Source organism: Somniosus microcephalus, unplaced genomic scaffold, assembly GCF_052327205.1.
Source record: "Somniosus microcephalus isolate GS21.2 unplaced genomic scaffold, FLI_Smic_1.0 unresolved_chr3, whole genome shotgun sequence".
NCBI classification, from domain to species: domain Eukaryota; kingdom Metazoa; phylum Chordata; class Chondrichthyes; order Squaliformes; family Somniosidae; genus Somniosus; species Somniosus microcephalus.
Genome location: NW_028225181.1, coordinates 31136740 through 31154755, shown reverse-complemented (window position 1 = coordinate 31154755; position 18016 = coordinate 31136740). Strand labels below are relative to the sequence as shown.

The window sequence follows — 18016 nt, the reverse complement described above, 5'->3', positions numbered from 1 at the left end:
TCAGCCTTTCCTGATAAGTATATCCTCTCGGTTCTAGGATCATCCTTGCAAATCTCCTTCTCCAATGCCTCTATATTAAGAACATAAGAAATAAGAGCAGGAGTCGGCGATACGGCCCCTCATAACAATATGGAGACCAGAGCTTTTCACAGTACTCCAAGTATGATGTAACCCAGGGTCAGTACAAGTTTAACATAACTTTCCTGCTTTCTAATTCTATCCCTCTGGAAATGAACCCCAGTGCTTTGTTTGTTTTTTTATGGCCCTATTAACCTCCATTGCTACTTTTAATGATTTGCGTATCTGTTCCCCGAGATCCCATTGCTCCTCTACCCCATTTATACTCTTATTTTCCAAGCAGTATCTGTCCTCCTTATTCTTCCTACCAAAAGGCGCCACCTCACACTCAACTTTATTGATAATCATTCGCCAATTACACTTCCATTCTGCAAGTCTGCAAGTTTATTAATGTCTTCTTGCATTTTGTCAGTCTTCATCAATAGTAACTATACCTCCCAATTTGGTATCATTGACAAATGTTGAAATTGTACTTCAAATTCCCGAGTCCAAATCGTTTTTGTAAATTGTGAACAGCATAGTGGAACACCACTTTCCACCTTTTGCCAGTCTGAGCAGCTGCTCTCTGTTTTGTGGCATTCAATGGCGATGTGTTTCCCCACAATCCTCTGCGTGGCAGGAAGTGCCCAATCAATGACTACAGGAGCCCAGTGCACAGGACCGGGAGTGTTCCTAGCATGCGCAGTGCAAGTGGTGCAGACGGAGCAATGGCGGACAGCAGGAACATTGTAGGGAGAGAAACCGAGCCAAAGTATCAGGTCCAGACCTCCGTCAGAGCATTTCCTGCTGTAGTAATGGCCGAACAAACGACTCAATAGGAGGGTGGAGAATGTAGAGGCCGGGGAGGCATTGGCGCCGCAGTGTCTGGGAAGCTTCACAAGCACCCGGCGTAGGCCTCAGGCCCCGAATAAGTGCCGCGGGACCTCGTGTTTGTGCCGTGGCGCCAGGCCCGGGTGTACGAGGCGTCTGTCCGCCATGTTGCTGAAGGCCTACTCCCCGGCGACAGGCCTGGTTGACCCCAGCAAGCAGCCGCCATCTTGGTGATGGAATGCAGGTCTTGTCCCCGCGCCGCCATCATGGACAGGGCGGTGTCGGGGCACTAGCGCGGCCCTTCCCCAGAGCAGCTGCAGCAAAGGCACTTGCTTATATTCGTTTATGGGATGTGAGGGTCGCTGGCAGGGCCGACATTTATTGCCCATCCCTAACTGCGCTTGAGAAGGTGGTGGTGAGCTGCCTTCTTGAACAGTTGCAGTCCGTGTGGTGATGGTACTCCCACATTGCTGCTGGGTAAGGATTTCCAGGATTTTGACCCAGCGACGATGAAAGAAAGGAGGTATACTTCCAAGTCAGGATGGTGTGTGACTTGGAGGTGAACTTGGAGGTGGTGGTCTTCCCATGCGCCTACTGCCCTTGTCCTTCTAGGTGGATGAGGTCGCGGGTTTGGGAGGTGCTGCCAAAGAAGCCTTGGTGAGTTGCTGCAGTGCATCTTGCAGATGGTACACACTGCAGCCCCGGTACGCTGGTGGTGGAGGGAGTGAATGTTTAAGGTGATGGATGGGGTGTCAATCAAGCGGGCTGCTTTGTCCTGGATTGTGTCGAGCTTCTTGAGTGTTGTTGGAGCTGTACTCATCAAGGCAAGTGGAGAATATTCCATCACACTGCTCGCTCACAGGGACTGTAGAACTGGAGCCGAGCAGAGCAGAGGGAGGGAAGGGGTGAGGGACAAAAGCATGGTGCAGTGGGTAAGGATTTCAGCACAGGGAAAGGGAGAGTGTGTGGGACAGGAATTTACAGTTTTTGGGGGAAACACGAGAGGAAAGATTGTTCCATAGAAACTAGAATTGTCTGTTCTGAATTTCTGGCCTGTACTTAGTGATGACTTTTGTAATCTCCCATTACAGGGTATTAGAAGGGGAGGACTTGCAGAAAAGAAACTCAAACCAAACATCACGCCAAGATCTGACAGAGTCACTCGATTCATCAGGACCTGAATATCATCGGCCTTTGAATGCGGAAGGAGAAATCTTTCTCAGTTCTTGTGTGTGGTAAAGGATTTTAAACATTATTATGACTGGGAAAGCACCGAGACGCATTCACACTTGAGCGAGAGTGTTCCAGTGCACTGACTGTGGAGAGAGCTTTAAACAGTTATGTTAAGTCTGTGTGTTATCTTAAGAATTACTACACAGACCATAAGAGTAAACTTTAACAGGTCTTTACTGGTTGAAGGTCAGGGCGGTACTGCCCAATAAATCATTACACAGCACTTATATACCGGTGTGGTCACCGCCGGTATTACAATATACAGCAGCCAAGATAAAGTAGTGCAACTCTTAAAATAGTTCTCTTAAAGGTGGAACGGTTACTAAAATAGTTCTCTTAAAGGTGGAACGGTTACATACACTACAAGTTACACAGCCTTAAAAAACTTCACACCATTCACAGCGGGGAGAAACCATGCACGTGTTCTGTGTGTGGACGAGTCTTCAACTGATCGTCCAACCTGGAGAGACAGAAGGACCATGGAGAAACCATGGGAATGTGGAGACTGTGAGAAGGGATTCAATTATCCGTCTGAGATGCAAATTCATTGATGCAGTCACACTGGGGAGAGACTGTTCACCCGCTCCGTATGTGGGCAGAGATTCAGTCGGTCATCCATCCTGCTGAAACACCAGCGAGTTCACAATGACAAGAGACGTTCAGTTGCTTTCACTGAGGGAAGAGATTCAGTCATCATACCTCATTGAACACCAGCATGTACACACTGGAGAGAATCCGTTCACCTGCTCCGTGTGTGCGAAGGGATTCACAAGGTCATCCAGTCTGCTGAAACACCAGCGAATTCACTCTGAAAGCAGACCTTTTAAAAGTTCCTGTAAGAATTGGTATGTATAGATTTTTAAATAGAATACACTGGTTGACATATAGAATTATATCAACATTAAGCTACAATAGCTCGGGGTTAAGTTAGGTTAAAACACACACCAGATAGAGACACATCTGCTGCCAAGCAGGGGTGAGAGTGAAGATTGAATTTAAAACCAGCAGGGTGTCTGGAGGACTGCTGGTGAGTGTGGCCAGAGAATCAGTCCATTTTGTAAAGGACATTGGAAGCTGTGAGGGTTTGAAGGTTACAGAAGCAGGTAATGAACACTCCTGTGTGGGAGTGTAAAGAACAAACTAATAGAGATTAATGGGCAAGCACAGAGAATGATAACAGCTCACCTCCCCACTAAACCAGCAGCTCACCGCCCCACTGAATCATAGTGTTACTGTGAGGGCTGTGGGGTATATCAATGTTAGTGAGGGGTGTGGGGTGTATCAATGTTACAGTGAGGGTTGTGGGGTATATCAGTTTTACAGGGAGGGTTGTGGTTATATTGTGGCGGAGCCACAAAGGGACTCCGATCAACTGTATATAATTCCCTTTAACAATACGTTAGATGCAGCCTGAGTCTGTATCTTTGTATATATTGTTTGCATGTAAAGAGCGCGGTCCCTTTAAGAGCGCAGACAAAGGCAATGACGTCACGCCATTCATCAGGTGATACCCCACCGGCGGGAAAAACGTGATGACGTCATGACGCCAGCCACGGGACCGCCCAAGCAGTCCTTGTGGAGCCTCCGGACTGACTCGACCTGTATTCGTAGTTCTCTTGCATTTTGTTTGTTAAACTCAGTTAGTTTTACATTAAACATCATTTCTTTGATCGCCTGAGTCGACCTCAGTCTCTTGATAGGAACTAGACATTCCTACAATATCAGTGTTAGTGAGGGGTGTGGGGTATATCAGTGCTACAGTGAGGGTTGTGGCATATTTCAGCGTTACAGTGAGAGGTGTGGGGTATATCAATGTTACAGTGAGGGGTGTGGGGTATATCAGTGCTACGGTGAGGTGTGTGGTGTATATCAGTGTTACAGTGAGTGTTGTGTTGTATATCAGTGTTACAGTGAGGGGTGTGGTGTATATCAGTGTTACAGTGAGGGGTTTGGGGTATATCAGTGTTACAGTGAGGGGTGTGGGTATATCAGTGTGTTTCAGTGAGGTGTGTGCGGTATATCAGTGCTACAGTGAGGGGTGTGAGTTATATCTGTGTTTCAGTGTGGGGTGTGTGGTACATCAGTGTGTTTCAGTGAAGTTTGTGGGGTATATCAGTGCTACAGTGAGGTGTGTGGGGTATATCAGTGTTACAGTAAGGGTTGTGGTGTATATCAGTGTTACAGTGAGGGGGTGTGGGGTATATCTGAGTTACAGTGAGGGGTGTGGTGTATATCAGTGCTACATTGAGGGGTTTGGGGTATATCAGTGCTACAGTGAGGGGTGTGAGGTATATCTGTTTCAGTGTGGGGTGTGGGGTATATCAGTGTGTTTCAGTGAGGGTTGTGGGGCATATCAGTGTTACAGTGAGGGGTGTGGGGTATATCAGGGTGTTTCAGTGAGAGGTGTTTTGTATATCAGTGTTACAGTGAGGGGTGTGAGCTATAGCTGTTACAGTGAGGGGTGTGGGGTATAACAGTGTTACAGTGAGGGGTGTGACGCATATCGTTGTTACAGTGAGGTGTGTGGGGTACATCAGTGTTACAATGAGGTGTGTGGGGTATATCAGTGTATCAGTGAGGGGTGTGGGGTATATCTGTGTTACAGTGAGGTGTGTGGTGTATAGCAGTGCTACAGTGAGGGGTGTGGGGTATATCAGTGTGTCTCAGTGAGGGGTGTGGGGTATATCAGTGCTACAGTGAGGGGTGTGTGGTATATCATTCTGTTACATTGAGGGGTGTGGTGTATATCTGTGTTACAGTGAGGGGCGTGGGGTATATCAGTGTTACAGTGAGGTGTGTGTGGTATATCAGTGCTACAGTGAGGTGTGTGGGGTATATCGGTGTGTTTCGGTGAGGTGTGTGGTGTATATCAGTGTTACAGTGAGGGGTGTGGGGTATATCAGTGTTACAGTGAGGGGTGTGGGGTACATCAGTGAGTTACAGTGAGGGGTGTGGTGTATAACAGTGTTACAGTGAGGGGTGTTGGGTATATCAGTGTGTTACAGTGAGGGGTCATAGAGTTATAGAGTCATAGAGTTTTACAGCACAGAAAGAGGCCCTTCGGCCCATCGTGTCTGTGCCGCCCATCCATCCCTGTCCAGTCTAATCCCATTTTCCAGCATTTGGTCCATAGCCCTGTAAGCAATGGCATTTCAAGTGCTCATCCAAATGCTTCTTGAATGTTGTGAGGGTTCCTGCCTCTACCACCCTTTTAGGCATTGAGTTCCACATTCCAACCACCCTCTGGGTGAAAAAGTTCCTCCTCAAATCCCCTCTAAATCTCCTGCCCCTTACCCTGAATCTATGTCCCCTTGTTATTGACTCCCCTACTAAGGGGAAAAGTTCCTCTTTGTCTACCCTATCTATGCCCCTCATCATTTTGTACACTTCAATCAGGTCCCCCCTCAGCCTTCTTTGTTCCAAGGAAAACAACCCCAGCCTGTTTAGTCTTCATAGCTGAGGCACTCCATCCCAGGTAACATCCTGGTGAATCTTCTCTGCACCCTCTCCAAAGCAATCACATCCTTCCTATAGTGAGGCGACCAGAAATGCACACAGTACTCCAGCTGTGGCCTCACCAGCGTTTTGTACAGCTCCATCATAACCTCCCTGCTCTTATATTCTATGCCTCGGCTAATGAAGGCAAGTATCCCATATGCCTTTTTAACCACCTTATCGACCTGTTCCGCTGCCTTCAGAGATCTATGTACATGTACACCAAGGTCCCTCTGACCCTCTGTACTTCCTAGGGTCCTACCACTCATTGTGTATTCCCTTGCCTTATTTGTCCGTCCAAAATGCATCACCTCGCACTTTTCAGGGTTAAATTCCATTTGCCACTTTTGCGCCCAACTGACCAACACGTCTATATCGTCCTGCAGCCTGAGGCTTTCCTCCTTGCAATTTACCACCCCACCAATTTTCGTGTCATCTGCAAACTTACTGATCATCCCTTTTACATTCTCATCCAAATCATTTATGTAGATCACAAACAACAAGGGACCCAGCACCGATCCCTGAGGTACCCCACTGGACACAGGCTTCCTGTCACAAAAGCAACCTTCGACCATCACCCTCTGCCTCCTGCCACTCAGCCAGTTTAGGATCCAACGCGCCAAGGCACCCTGGATCCCATGGGCTCTTACCTTCTTGACCAGTCTCCTATGCGGGACTTTGTCAAAAGCTTTACTGAAGTCCATGTAAACCACATCCGCAGCATTTCCCTCATCCACCTCCCTAGTCACCCCCTCGAAAAATTCAATCAGATTTGTCAGACATGATTTACCCTTGACAAAGCCATGCTGACTATCCCCGATTAAACCTTGCCTCTCCAAGTGGAGACTAATTTTGTCACTCTGTGTGGTATATCAGTGTTACAGTGAGGGGTGTGGGGAATATCAGTGTTACAGTGAGGAGCGTGGGGTATATCAGTGTTACAGTGAGGGGCTTGGGGTATATCAGTGTTATAGTGAGGGGTGTGGGGTATATCAGTGTTTCAGTGAGGGGTGTGGGGTATATCAGTGCTACAGTGAGGGGTGTGGGGTATATCAGTGTGTTTCAGTGAGGGGTGTGGGGTATATCAGTGTGTTACAGTGAGGGTTGTGGGGTATATCAGTGTGTTTCAGTGAGGGGTGTGGGGTATATCAGTGCTACAGTGAGGGGTGTGGTGTATATCAGTGCTACAGTGAGGGGTGTGGGTTATATCAGTGTGTTTCAGTGAGGGGTGTGGGCTATATCAGTGTTACAGTGAGGGGTGTGGGGTATATCAGTGTTACATTGAGGGGTGTGGAGTATATCAGTGTTACAATGAGGGGTGTGGGTTATATCAGTGTTACAGTGAGGGGTGTGGGGTATATCAGTGTTACAGTGAGGGGTGTGGGGTATATCAGTGTTACAGTGAGGGGTGTGGGTTATATCAGTGTTACAGTGAGGGGTGTGGGGTATATCAGTGTTACAGTGAGGGGTGTGGGGTATAACAGTGTGTTTCAGTGGGGTGTGGGGTATATCAGTGTTTCAGTGAGGTGTGTGGTGTATATCAGTGCTACAGTGAGGTGTGTGGGGTATATCAGTGTGTTTCAGTGAGGGGTTTGGGGTATATCAGTGTTACAGTGAGAGGTGTGGGGTATATCAGTGTTACAGTGAGGGGTGTGGGGTATATCAGTGTTACAGTGAGGGGTGCGGGGTATATCAGTGCGCTACAGTGAGGGGTGCGGGGTATATCAGTGTGTTACAGTGAGGAGTTTTGTGTATATCAGTGTTACAGTGAGGGGTGTGGGGTATATCAGTATTACAGTGAGGGGTGTGGGGTATATCAGTGTTACAGTGAGGGGTGTGGGGTATATCAGTGTGTTACAGTGAGGGGTGTGGGGTATATCAGTGTTACAGTGAGGGGTGTGTGGTATATCAGTGTTACAGTGAGGGGTGTGGGGTGTATTAGTGTTACAGTGAGGGATGTGAGGTATATCAGTGTTACAGTGAGGGTGTGGGGTATATCAGTGTTACAGTGAGGGGTGTGGGGTATATCAGTGTGTTACAGTGAGGGGTGTGGGGTATATCAGTGTTACAGTGAGGGGTGTGGGGTATATCAGTGTGTTACAGTGAGGGCTCTGGGGTATATCAGAGTTACAGTGAGGAGTGTGAGGTATATCAGAGGGTTCGAGTGAGGGGTGTGGGGTATATCAATGTTTCGAGTGAGGTGTGTGGGGTATATCAGTGTGTTACAGTGAGGGGTGTGGGGTATATCAGTGTGTTACAGTGAGGTGTGTGGGGTATATCAGTGCTACAGTGATGGGTGTGGGGTATATCAGTGTGTTACAGTGAGGGGTGTGGGGTTTATCAGTGTGTTACAGTGAGGGGTGTGGGGTTTATCAGTGTGTTACAGTGAGGTGTGTGGGGTTTATCAGTGTATTACAGTGAGGGGTGTGGGATATATCAGTGTGTTACAGTGAGGTGTGGGGTATATCAGTGTTACAGTGATGTGTGTGGGGTATATCAGTGTGCTACAGTGAGATGTGTGGGGTATATCAGTGTGTTACAGTGAGGGGTGTGTGTTATATCAGTGTTACAGTGAGGTGTGGAGTATATCAGTGTTACAGTGAGGGGTGTGGGGTATATCAGTGTTACAGTGAGGGGTGTGGGTTATATCAGTGTTACAGTGAGGTGTGTGGGTTATATCAGTGTTTCAGTGATGGGTGTGTGTTATATCAGTGTTACAGTGAGGGGTGTGGTATATCAGTGTTACAGTGAGGGGTGTTGTGTATATCAGCGCTACAGAGAGGTGTGTGGGGTATATCCGTGTTACAGTGAGGGGTGTGGGGTATGTCAGTGCTACAGTGAGGTGTGTGGGGCATATCAGTGCTACAGTGAGGGGTGTGGAGTATATCAGTGTTACAGTGAGGGGTGTGGGGTATATCAGTGCTAAAGTGAGGGGTGTGCGGTATATCAGTGTGTTACAGTGAGGGGTGTGGGGTTTATCAGTGTGTTACTGTGAGGGGTGTGGGGTACATCAGTGTTACAGTGAGGGGTGTGGTGTATGTCAGTGTGTTACAGTAAGGGGTGTGGGGTATCTCAGTGTGTTACAGTAAAGGGTGTAGGGTATTTCAGTGTGTTACAGTGAGGGGTGTGGGGAATATCAGTGTTACAGTGAAGGGTTTGGGGTATATCATTGTTTCAGTGAGCGGTGTGGGGTATATCAGTGTGTTGTGAGGGATGTGGGGTATATCAGTGTGTTTCAGTGAGGGGTGTGGGGTATATCAGTGTTACAGTGAGGGGTGTGGGTTATATCAGATTGTTACAGTGAGTGTGTGGGGTATATCAGTGTTTTACAGTGAGGGGTATGGGCTATATCAGTGTGTTACAGTGAGAGGTATATCAGTGTTACAGTGAGGGGTGTGGGGTATATCAGTGTTACAGTGAGGGGTGTGGGGTGTATCAGTGTATTACAATGAGGTGTCTGGGGTATATCAGTGCTACAGTGAGGGGTGTGGGGTATATCAGTGTTACAGTGAGGGGTGTGGGGTATATCAGTATGTTACAGTGAGGGGTGTGGGCTATATCAGTGTTACAGTGAGGGGTGTGGGGTATATCAGTGTGTTACAGTGAGGAATGTGGTGTATATCAGTGTTACAGTGAGGGGTGTGGGGCATATCAGTCTTACAGTGAGGGGTGTGGGCTATATCAGTGTTACAGTGAAGGGTGTGGGGTATATCAGTGTTACAATGAAGGGTTTGGGGTATATCATTGTTACAGTGAGGGGTGTGGGGTATATCAGTGTGTTTCAGTGAGGGATGTGGGGTATATCAGTGTGTTTCAGTGAGGGGTGTGGGGTATATCAGTGTTACAGTGAGGGGTGTGGGCTATATCAGTGTGTTACAGTGAGAGGTATATCAGTGTTACAGTGAGGGGTGTGGGGTATATCAGTGCTACAGTGAGGTGTGTGGTGTATATCAGTGCTACAGTGAGGGGTGTGGGGTATATCAGTGTGTTTCATTGAGGGGTGTGGGGTATATCAGTGTTACAGTGAGGGGTGTGGGGTATATCAGTGTGTTACAGTGAGGGGTGTGGGGTGTATCAGTGTTTCAGTGAGGGGTGTGTGGTATATCAGTGCTACAGTGACGGGTGTGGGGTATATCAGTGTTTCAGTGAGGGGTGTGGGGTATATCAGTGTGTTTCAGTGTGGGGTGTATCAGTGTGTTACAGTGAGGGGTGTGGCTTATATCAGTGTTAAAGTGAGGGGTGTGGGGTATATCTGTGTGTTTCATTGAGGGGTGTGGGGTATATCAGTGTTACAGTGAGGGGTGTGGGGTATATCACTGTGTTTCATTGAGGGGTGTGTGGTATATCAGTGCTACAGTGACGGGTGTGGGGTATATCAGTGTTTCAGTGAGGGGTGTGGGGTATATCAGTGTGTTTCAGTGTGGGGTGTATCAGTGTGTTACAGTGAGGGGTGTGGCTTATATCAGTGTGTTACAGTGAGGGGTGTGGGCTATATCAGTGTTACAGTGAGGGGTGTGGGGTATATCACTGTTACAGTGAGGGGTGTGGGGCATATCAGTGTGTTACAGTGAGGGGTGTGGGGTATATCAATGTTTCAGTGAGGTGTGTGGGGTATATCAATGTTACAGTGAGGGGTGTGAGGTATATCAGTGTCACAGTAAGGGGTGTGGGGCATATCAGTGTGTTTCAGTGAGGGGTGTGGAGTAGATCAGTGTTACAGTGAAGGGTTTGGGGTATATCTGTGTTACAGTGAGGGGTATATCAGTGTTACAGTGAGGTGTGTGGAGTACATCTGTGTTTCAGTGAGGGGTGTGGGGTATGTCAATGTTTCAGTGAGCGGTGTGGGGTATATCAGTGTGTTGTGAGGGATGTGGGGTATATCAGTGTGTTTCAGTGAGGGGTGTGGGGTATATCAGTGTTACAGTGAGGGGTGTGGGTTATATCAGATTGTTACAGTGAGGGTGTGGGGTATATCAGTGTGTTACAGTGAGGGGTGTGGGGTATATCAGTGTTTTACAGTGAGAGGTATATCAGTGTTACAGTGAGGGGTGTGGGGTATATCAGTGTTACAGTGAGGGGTGTGGGGTGTATCAGTGTATTACAGTGAGGTGTCTGGGGTATATCAGTGCTACAGTGAGGGGTGTGGGGTATATCAGTGTGTTACAGTGAGTTGTGTGGGGTTTATCAGTGTTACAGTGAGGGGTGTGGGGTATATCAGTATGTTACAGTGAGGGGTGTGGGCTATATCAGTGTTACAGTGAGGGGTGTGGGGTATATCAGTGTGTTACAGTGAGGAATGTGGTGTATATCAGTGTTACAGTGAGGGGTGTTGGGCATATCAGTCTTACAGTGAGGGGTGTGGGGTATATCAGTGTTACAGTGAGGGGTGTGGGGTATATCAGTGTGTTACAGTGAGGGGTGTGGGCTATATCAGTGTTACAGTGAGGGGTGTGGGGTATATCAGTGTGTTACAGTGAGGAGTGTGAGGTATATCAGAGGGTTAGAGTGAGGGGTGTGGGGTATATCAATGTTTCAGTGAGGGGTGTGGGGAATATCAATGTTACAGTGAGGGGTGTGGGGTATATCAGAGGGTTAGAGTGAGGGGTGTGCAGTATATCAATGTGTCAGTAAGGGGTGTGGTGTATACCAGTGTGTTACAGTGAGGGGTGTGAGGTATATCAGTGTCACAGTAAGGGGTGTGGGGTATATCAGTGTGTTTCAGTGAGGGGTGTGGGGTAGATCAGTGTTACAGTGAAGGGTTTGGGGTATATCTGTGTTACAGTGAGGGGTATATCAGTGTTACAGTGAGGTGTGTGGAGTGCATCAGTGTTTCAGTGAGGGGTGTGGGGTATGTCAGTGTTTCAGTGAGGGGTCTGGGGTATATCAGTGTGTTTCCGTGAGGGGTGTGGGGTATATCTGTGTTACAGTGAGGGGTGATGGGTGTATCAGTGTTACAGTGAGGGGTGTGGGGTATATCAGTGTTAAAGTGAGGGTTGTGGGGTACATCAGTGTTACAGTGAGAGGTGTGGTGTATATCAGTGTTAGTGAGGGGTGTGGGATATATCAGTGCTACAGTGAGGGGTGTGGGGTATATCAGTGTGTCTCAGTGAGGGTTGTGGTGTATATCAGAGTGTCTCAGTGAGGGGTGTGTGGTATATCAGTGCTACAGTGAGGTTTGTAGTGTATATCAGTGCTACAGTGAGGGGTGTGGGGTATATCAGTGTGTTTCAGTGAGGGGTGTGGGGTATATCAGTGTTACAGTGAGGGGTGTGGGGTATATCAATGTGTTACATTGAGGGGTGTGGGGTATATCAGTGTGTTTCAGTGAGGGGTGTGGGGTATATCAGTGCTACAGTGAGGTTTGTAGTGTATATCAGTGCTACAGTGAGGGGTGTGGGGTATATCAGTGTGTTTCAGTGAGGGGTGTGGGGTATATCAGTGTTACAGTGAGGGGTGTGGGGTATATCAATGTGTTACATTGAGGGGTGTGGGGTATATCAGTGTGTTTCAGTGAGGGGTGTGGGGTATATCAGTGTGTTTCAGTGTGGGGTATATCAGTGTGTTACAGTGAGGGGTGTGGCGTATATCAGTGTTAAAGTGAGGGGTGTGGGGTATATCAGTGTGTTTCGGTGAGGGGTGTGGTGTTTATCAGTGTTACAGTGAGGTGTGTGGGGTATATCCGTGCTACAGTGAGGTGTGTGGGGTATATCGGTGTGTTTCAGTGAGGGGTGTGGGGTATATCAGTGTTACAGTGAGGGGTGTGGGGTATATCAGTGTTACAGTGAGGGGTGTGGGGTATATCAGTGTTACAGTGTGGGGTGTGGGGTACATCAGTGTGTTACAGTGAGGGGTGTGCGGTATATCAGTGTTACAGTGAGGGGTGTGGGGTATATCAGTGTTACAGTGAGGGGCGTGGGGTATATCAGTGTTACAGTGAGGGGTGTGGGGCATATCAGTGTGTTACAGTGAGGGGTGTGGGGTATATCAGTGTTACATTGAGGGCTGTGGGGTATATCAGTGTTTCAGTGAGGGGTGTGTGTTATATCAGTGCTACAGTGAGGGTTGTGAGGTATATCAGTGTTTCAATGAGGGATGTGGGGTATATTAGTGCTACACTGAGGGGTGTGGGGTATATCAGTGTGTTTCAGTGAGGGGCGTGGGGTATATCAGTGTGTTACCGTGAGGGGTGTGGGGTATATCAGTGTGTTTCAGTGAGGGGTGTGGGGTATATCAGTGTGTTACAGTGAGGTGTGTGGGGTATATCAGTGTTACAGTGAGGGGTGTGTGGTATATCAGAGTTACAGTGAGGGGTGTGGGGTATATCAGTGTTACAGTGAGGGATGTGAGGTATATCAGTGTTACAGTGAGGGTGTGGGGTATATCAGTGTTACAGTGAGGGGTGTGGGGTATATCAGTGTGTTACAGTGAGGGGTGTGGGGTATATCAGTGTTACAGTGAGGGGTGTGGGGTATATCAGTGTGTTACAGTGAGGGGTGTGGGATATATCAGTGTGTTACAGTGAGGTGTGTGGGGTATATCAGTGTTACAGTGATGTGTGTGGGGTATATCGGTGTGCTACAGTGAGATGTGTGGGGTATATCAGTGTGTTACAGTGAGGGGTGTGTGTTATATCAGTGTTACAGTGAGGTGTGGAGTATATCAGTGTTACAGTGAGGGGTGTGGGGTATATCAGTGTTAGTGAGGGGTGTGGGTTATATCAGTGTTACAGTGAGGTGTGTGGGTTATATCAGTGTTACAGTGAGGTGTGTGTGGTATATCAGTGTTTCAGTGAGGGGTGTGTGTTATATCAGTGATACAGTGAGGGGTGTGGGGTATATCAGTGTTACAGTGAGGGGTGTTGTGTATATCAGCGCTACAGTGAGGTGTGTGGGGTATATCCGTGTTACAGTGATGGGTGTGGGGTATATCAGTGTATTACAGTGAAGGGTGTGGGGTATATCTGTGTGTTTCAGTGAGGGGTGTGGGGTATGTCAGTGCTACAGTGAGGTGTGTGGGGTATATCAGTGCTACAGTGAGGGGTGTGGGGTATATCAGTGTTACAGTGAGGGGTGTGGGGTATATCAGTGCTGAAGTGAGGGGTGTGGGGTATATCAGTGTGTTTCAGTGAGGGGTGTGTGGTATATCAGTGCGACAGTGAGGGTTGTGAGGAATATCAGTGTTTCAATGAGGGATGTGGGGTATATCAGTGCTACACTGAGGGGTGTGGGGTATATCAGTGTGTTTCAGTGAGGGATGTGGGGTATATCAGTGTGTTACAGTGAGGGGTGTGGGGTATATCAGTGTGTTTCAGTGAGGGTTGTGGGGTATATCAGTGTGTTACAGTGAGGGGTGTGTGGTATATCAGTGTTACAGTGAGGGGTGTGGGGTACTTCAGTGTTACAGTGAGGGATGTGAGGTATATCAGTGTTACAGTGAGGGTGTGAGGTATATCAGTGTTACAGTGAGGGGTGTGGGGTATATATGTGTGTTACAGTGAGGGGTGTGGGGTATATCAGTGTTACAGTGAGGGGTGTGGGGTATATCAGTGTGTTACAGTGAGGGGTCTGGGGTATATCAGAGTTACAGTGAGGAGTGTGAGGTATATCAGAGGGTTAGAATCAGGGGTGTGTGGTATATCAATCTTTCAGTGAGGGGTGTGGGGTATATCAGTGTGTTACAGTGAGGGGTGTGGGGTATATCAGTGTGTTACAGTGAGGGGTGTGGGGTATATCAGTGCTACAGTGATGGGTGTGGGGTATATCAGTGTGTTACAGTGAGGTGTGTGGGGTTTATCAGTGTATTACAGTGAGGGGTGTGGGATATATCAGTGTGTTACAGTGAGGTGTGTGGGGTATATCAGTGTTACAGTGATGTGTGTGGGGTACATCAGTGTGCTACAGTGAGATGTGTGGGGTATATCAGTGTGTTACAGTGAGGGGTGTGTGTTATATCAGTGTTACAGTGAGGTGTGGAGTATATCCAGGTCTAGGGATATGGTGTTGGGTAAGTTGAGGGGACTGAAGGCCGACAAATCCCCAGGGCCTGATAAACTACATCCCAGGGTACTTAAGGAGGTGGCCCTGGAGATAGCAGATGCTCTAAGGATCATCTTCCGGAACTCCATTGACTCGGGAACAGTACCCGTGGATTGGAGGGTAGCTAATGTTACCCCAATATTTAAAAAGTGGGGTAGAGAGAAAGCAGGGAATTATAGACCAGTAAGCCTTACATCGGTTGTGGGCAAAATGCTAGAGTCCATTATTAAGGATAAAATAGCGGAGCACTTGACAAATGGGGAAAGGATCGGACAGAGTCAACATGGATTTACAAAGGGTAAATCGTGTTTGACTAATCTGCTGGAATTTTTTGAGGAGGTAACTGGTAGAATAGATGGGGGAGAGCCAGTGGATGTGGTGTACCTTGACTTCCAGAAAGCCTTCGATAAGGTTCCACACAAAAGATTATCATGCAAAATTAAGGCTCATGGGATTGGGGGCAAAGTATTAACGTGGATAGAGAACTGGCTGGCGGATAGAAAACAGAGAGTTGGAATAAACGGCTCGTTTTCGGAGTGGCTGGCAGTGACCAGCGGGGTGCCGCAAGGATCTGTCCTGGGACCCCAGCTGTTCACAATATATATAAATGATCTGGATCAGGGAATTGGATGCAATATTTCCAAATTCGCTGACGACACTAAACTAGGAGGAGGGGTGGGCTCTGATGAGGATGTCAGGAGGCTACAGTGTGATTTGGACAGGTTGGGGGAATGGGCGGATACGTGGCAGATGCACTATAATGTGGATAAATGCGAGGTTATCCACTTTGGGGGTAAAAACAGGAGGGTAGATTATTATCTAAATGGCAATAGATTGGGAGATGGGGAAGTGCAGAGGGACCTGGGTGTTCTTGTGCACCAGTCACTGAAGGAGAGCATGCAGGTGCAACAGGCGATTAAGAAGGCAAATGGTATGTTGGCCTTCATATCAAGGGGGTTCGAGTATAGGAATAGGGATACCTTACTACAGCTGTACAAGGTGCTGGTGAGACCGCATCTGGAGTATTGTGTACAGTTTTGGTCGCCCCATCTGCGGAAGGATGTTCTTGCCATGGAAAGAGTGCAACGGCGATTCACCAGGCTGATACCTGGAAAGGCGGGAATGACCTACGAAGAGAGATTAAATAGTTTGGGCTTGTACTCACTGGAGTTTAGAAGATTGAGAGGGGATCTCATCGAAACATATAAAATTATGGCAGGCCTGGACAGGTTGAATTCAGAGAGAATGTTTCCAATGGCCGGGGAGCACAGAACCAGGGGCCACAGTCTAAAAATAGCGGGCAAATCATTTAAAACAGAGATGAGGAAGAATTTCTTCACTCAAAGAGTGGTGAGCCTGTGGAATTCCCTGCCACAGAGGGCTGTGAAGGCTAATTCAATAAATATTTTCAAGAGAGAATTGGATATATTTCTGAAGGCTAAGGGGATTAAGGGTTACGGAGAAAAGGCGGGGACGGGGTACTGAACTGGTAAGATCAGCTATGATCTCAGACGAAGATCAGCCATGATCTCATTGAATGGCGGAGCAGGCTCGAAGGGCCGAATGGCCTACTCCTGTTCCTATCTCTATGTATCTATGTATATCAGTGTTACAGTGAGGGGTGTGGGGTATATTAGTGTTACAGTGAGGGGTGTGGGTTATATCAGTGTTACAGTGAGGTGTGTGGGTTCTATCAGTGTTACAGTGAGGTGTGTGTGGTATATCAGTGTTTCAGTGAGAGGTGTGTGTTATATCAGGGATACAGTGAGGGGTGTGGGGTATATCAGTGTTACAGTGAGGGGTGTTGTGTATATCAGCGCTACAGTGAGGGGTGTGGGGTATATCCGTGTTACAGTGAGGGGTGTGGGGTATATCAGTGTGTTACAGTGAGGGGTGTGGGGTATATCTGTGTTTTTCAGTGAGGGGTGTGGGGTATGTCAGTGCTACAGTGAGGTGTGTGGGGTATATCAGTGTTACAGTGGGGGGTGTGGGGAATATCAGTGTGTTACAGTGAGGGGTGTTGGGTTTATCAGTGTGTTACTGTGAGGGGTGTGGGGTATATCAGTGTTACAGTGAAGGGTTTGGGGTATATCATTGTTTCAGTGAGGGGTGTGGGGTATATCAGTGTGTTTCTGTGAGGGATGTGGGGTATATCACTGTGTTTCAGTGAGGGGTGTGGGGTATATCAGTGTGTTACAGTGAGGGGTGTGGGGTATATCAGTGTGTTACAGTGAGGTGTGTGGGGTATATCAGTGCTACAGTGATGGGTGTGGGGTATATCAGTTTGTTACAGTGAGGGTGTGGGGTATATCAGTGTGTTACAGTGAGGGGTGTGGGGTATATCAGTGTGTTACAGTGAGGGGTGTGGGCTATATCAGTGTGTTACAGTGAGAGGTATATCAGTGTTACAGTGAGGGGTGTGGGGTATATCAGTGTTACAGTGAGGGGTGTGGGGTATATCAGTGTGTTACAGTGAGGGGTGTGGGCTATATCAGTGTTACAGTGAGGGGTGTGGGGCATATCAGTGTGTTACAGTGAGGGGTGTGGGGTATATCAATGTTTCAGTGAGGTGTGTGGGGTATATCAATGTTACAGTGAGGGGTGTGAGGTATATCAGTGTCACAGTAAGGGGTGTGGGGCATATCAGTGTGTTTCAGTGAGGGGTGTGGAGTAGATCAGTCTTACAGTGAAGGGTTTGGGGTATATCTGTGTTACAGTGAGGGGTATATCAGTGTTACAGTGAGGTGTGTGGAGTACATCAGTTTTACAGTGAGGGGTGTGGGGTACATCAGTGTTTCAGTGAGGGGTCTGGGGTATATCAGTGTGTTTCCGTGAGGGGTGTGGGGTATATCTGTGTTACAGTGAGGGGTGATGGGTGTATCAGTGTTACAGTGAGGGGTGTGGGGTATATCAGTGTTACAGTGAGAGGTGTGGGGTATATCAGTGTTACAGTGAGGGGTGTGGGATATATCAGTGCTACAGTGAGGGGTGTGGGGTATATCAGTGTGTCTCAGTGAGGTGTGTGGGGTATATCAGTGTTACAGTGAGGGGTGTGGGGTATATCAGTGCTAAAGTGAGGGGTGTGGGGTATATCAGTGTGTTTCAGTGAGGGGTGTGGAGTATATCAGTGTGTTTCAGTGAGGGGTGTGGGGTATATCAATCTTACATTGAGGGGTGTGGGGTATATCAGTGTTACAGTGAGGGGTGTTGGGTTTATCAGTGTGTTACTGTGAGGGGTGTGGGGTATATCAGTGTTACAGTGAGGGGTGTGGTGTATGGCAGTGTGTTACAGTAAGGGGTGTGGGGTATATTAGTGTGTTACAGTAAAGGGTGTGGGGTATATCAGTGTGTTACAGTGAGGGGTG

General features: G+C 47.9%; 1 long non-coding RNA gene across 1 annotated transcript; it reads left to right on the top strand.

Annotated features, from left to right (window-relative positions):
* Positions 1 to 752: 752 nt before the first annotated feature.
* On the top strand, positions 753 to 3791 carry LOC147091346 (uncharacterized). Its single transcript, XR_015075194.1, has 2 exons — positions 753 to 836; positions 1980 to 3791. It is a non-coding gene; the product is annotated as an uncharacterized LOC147091346 (long non-coding RNA).
* The last annotated feature ends 14225 nt before the right edge of the window (positions 3792 to 18016 follow it).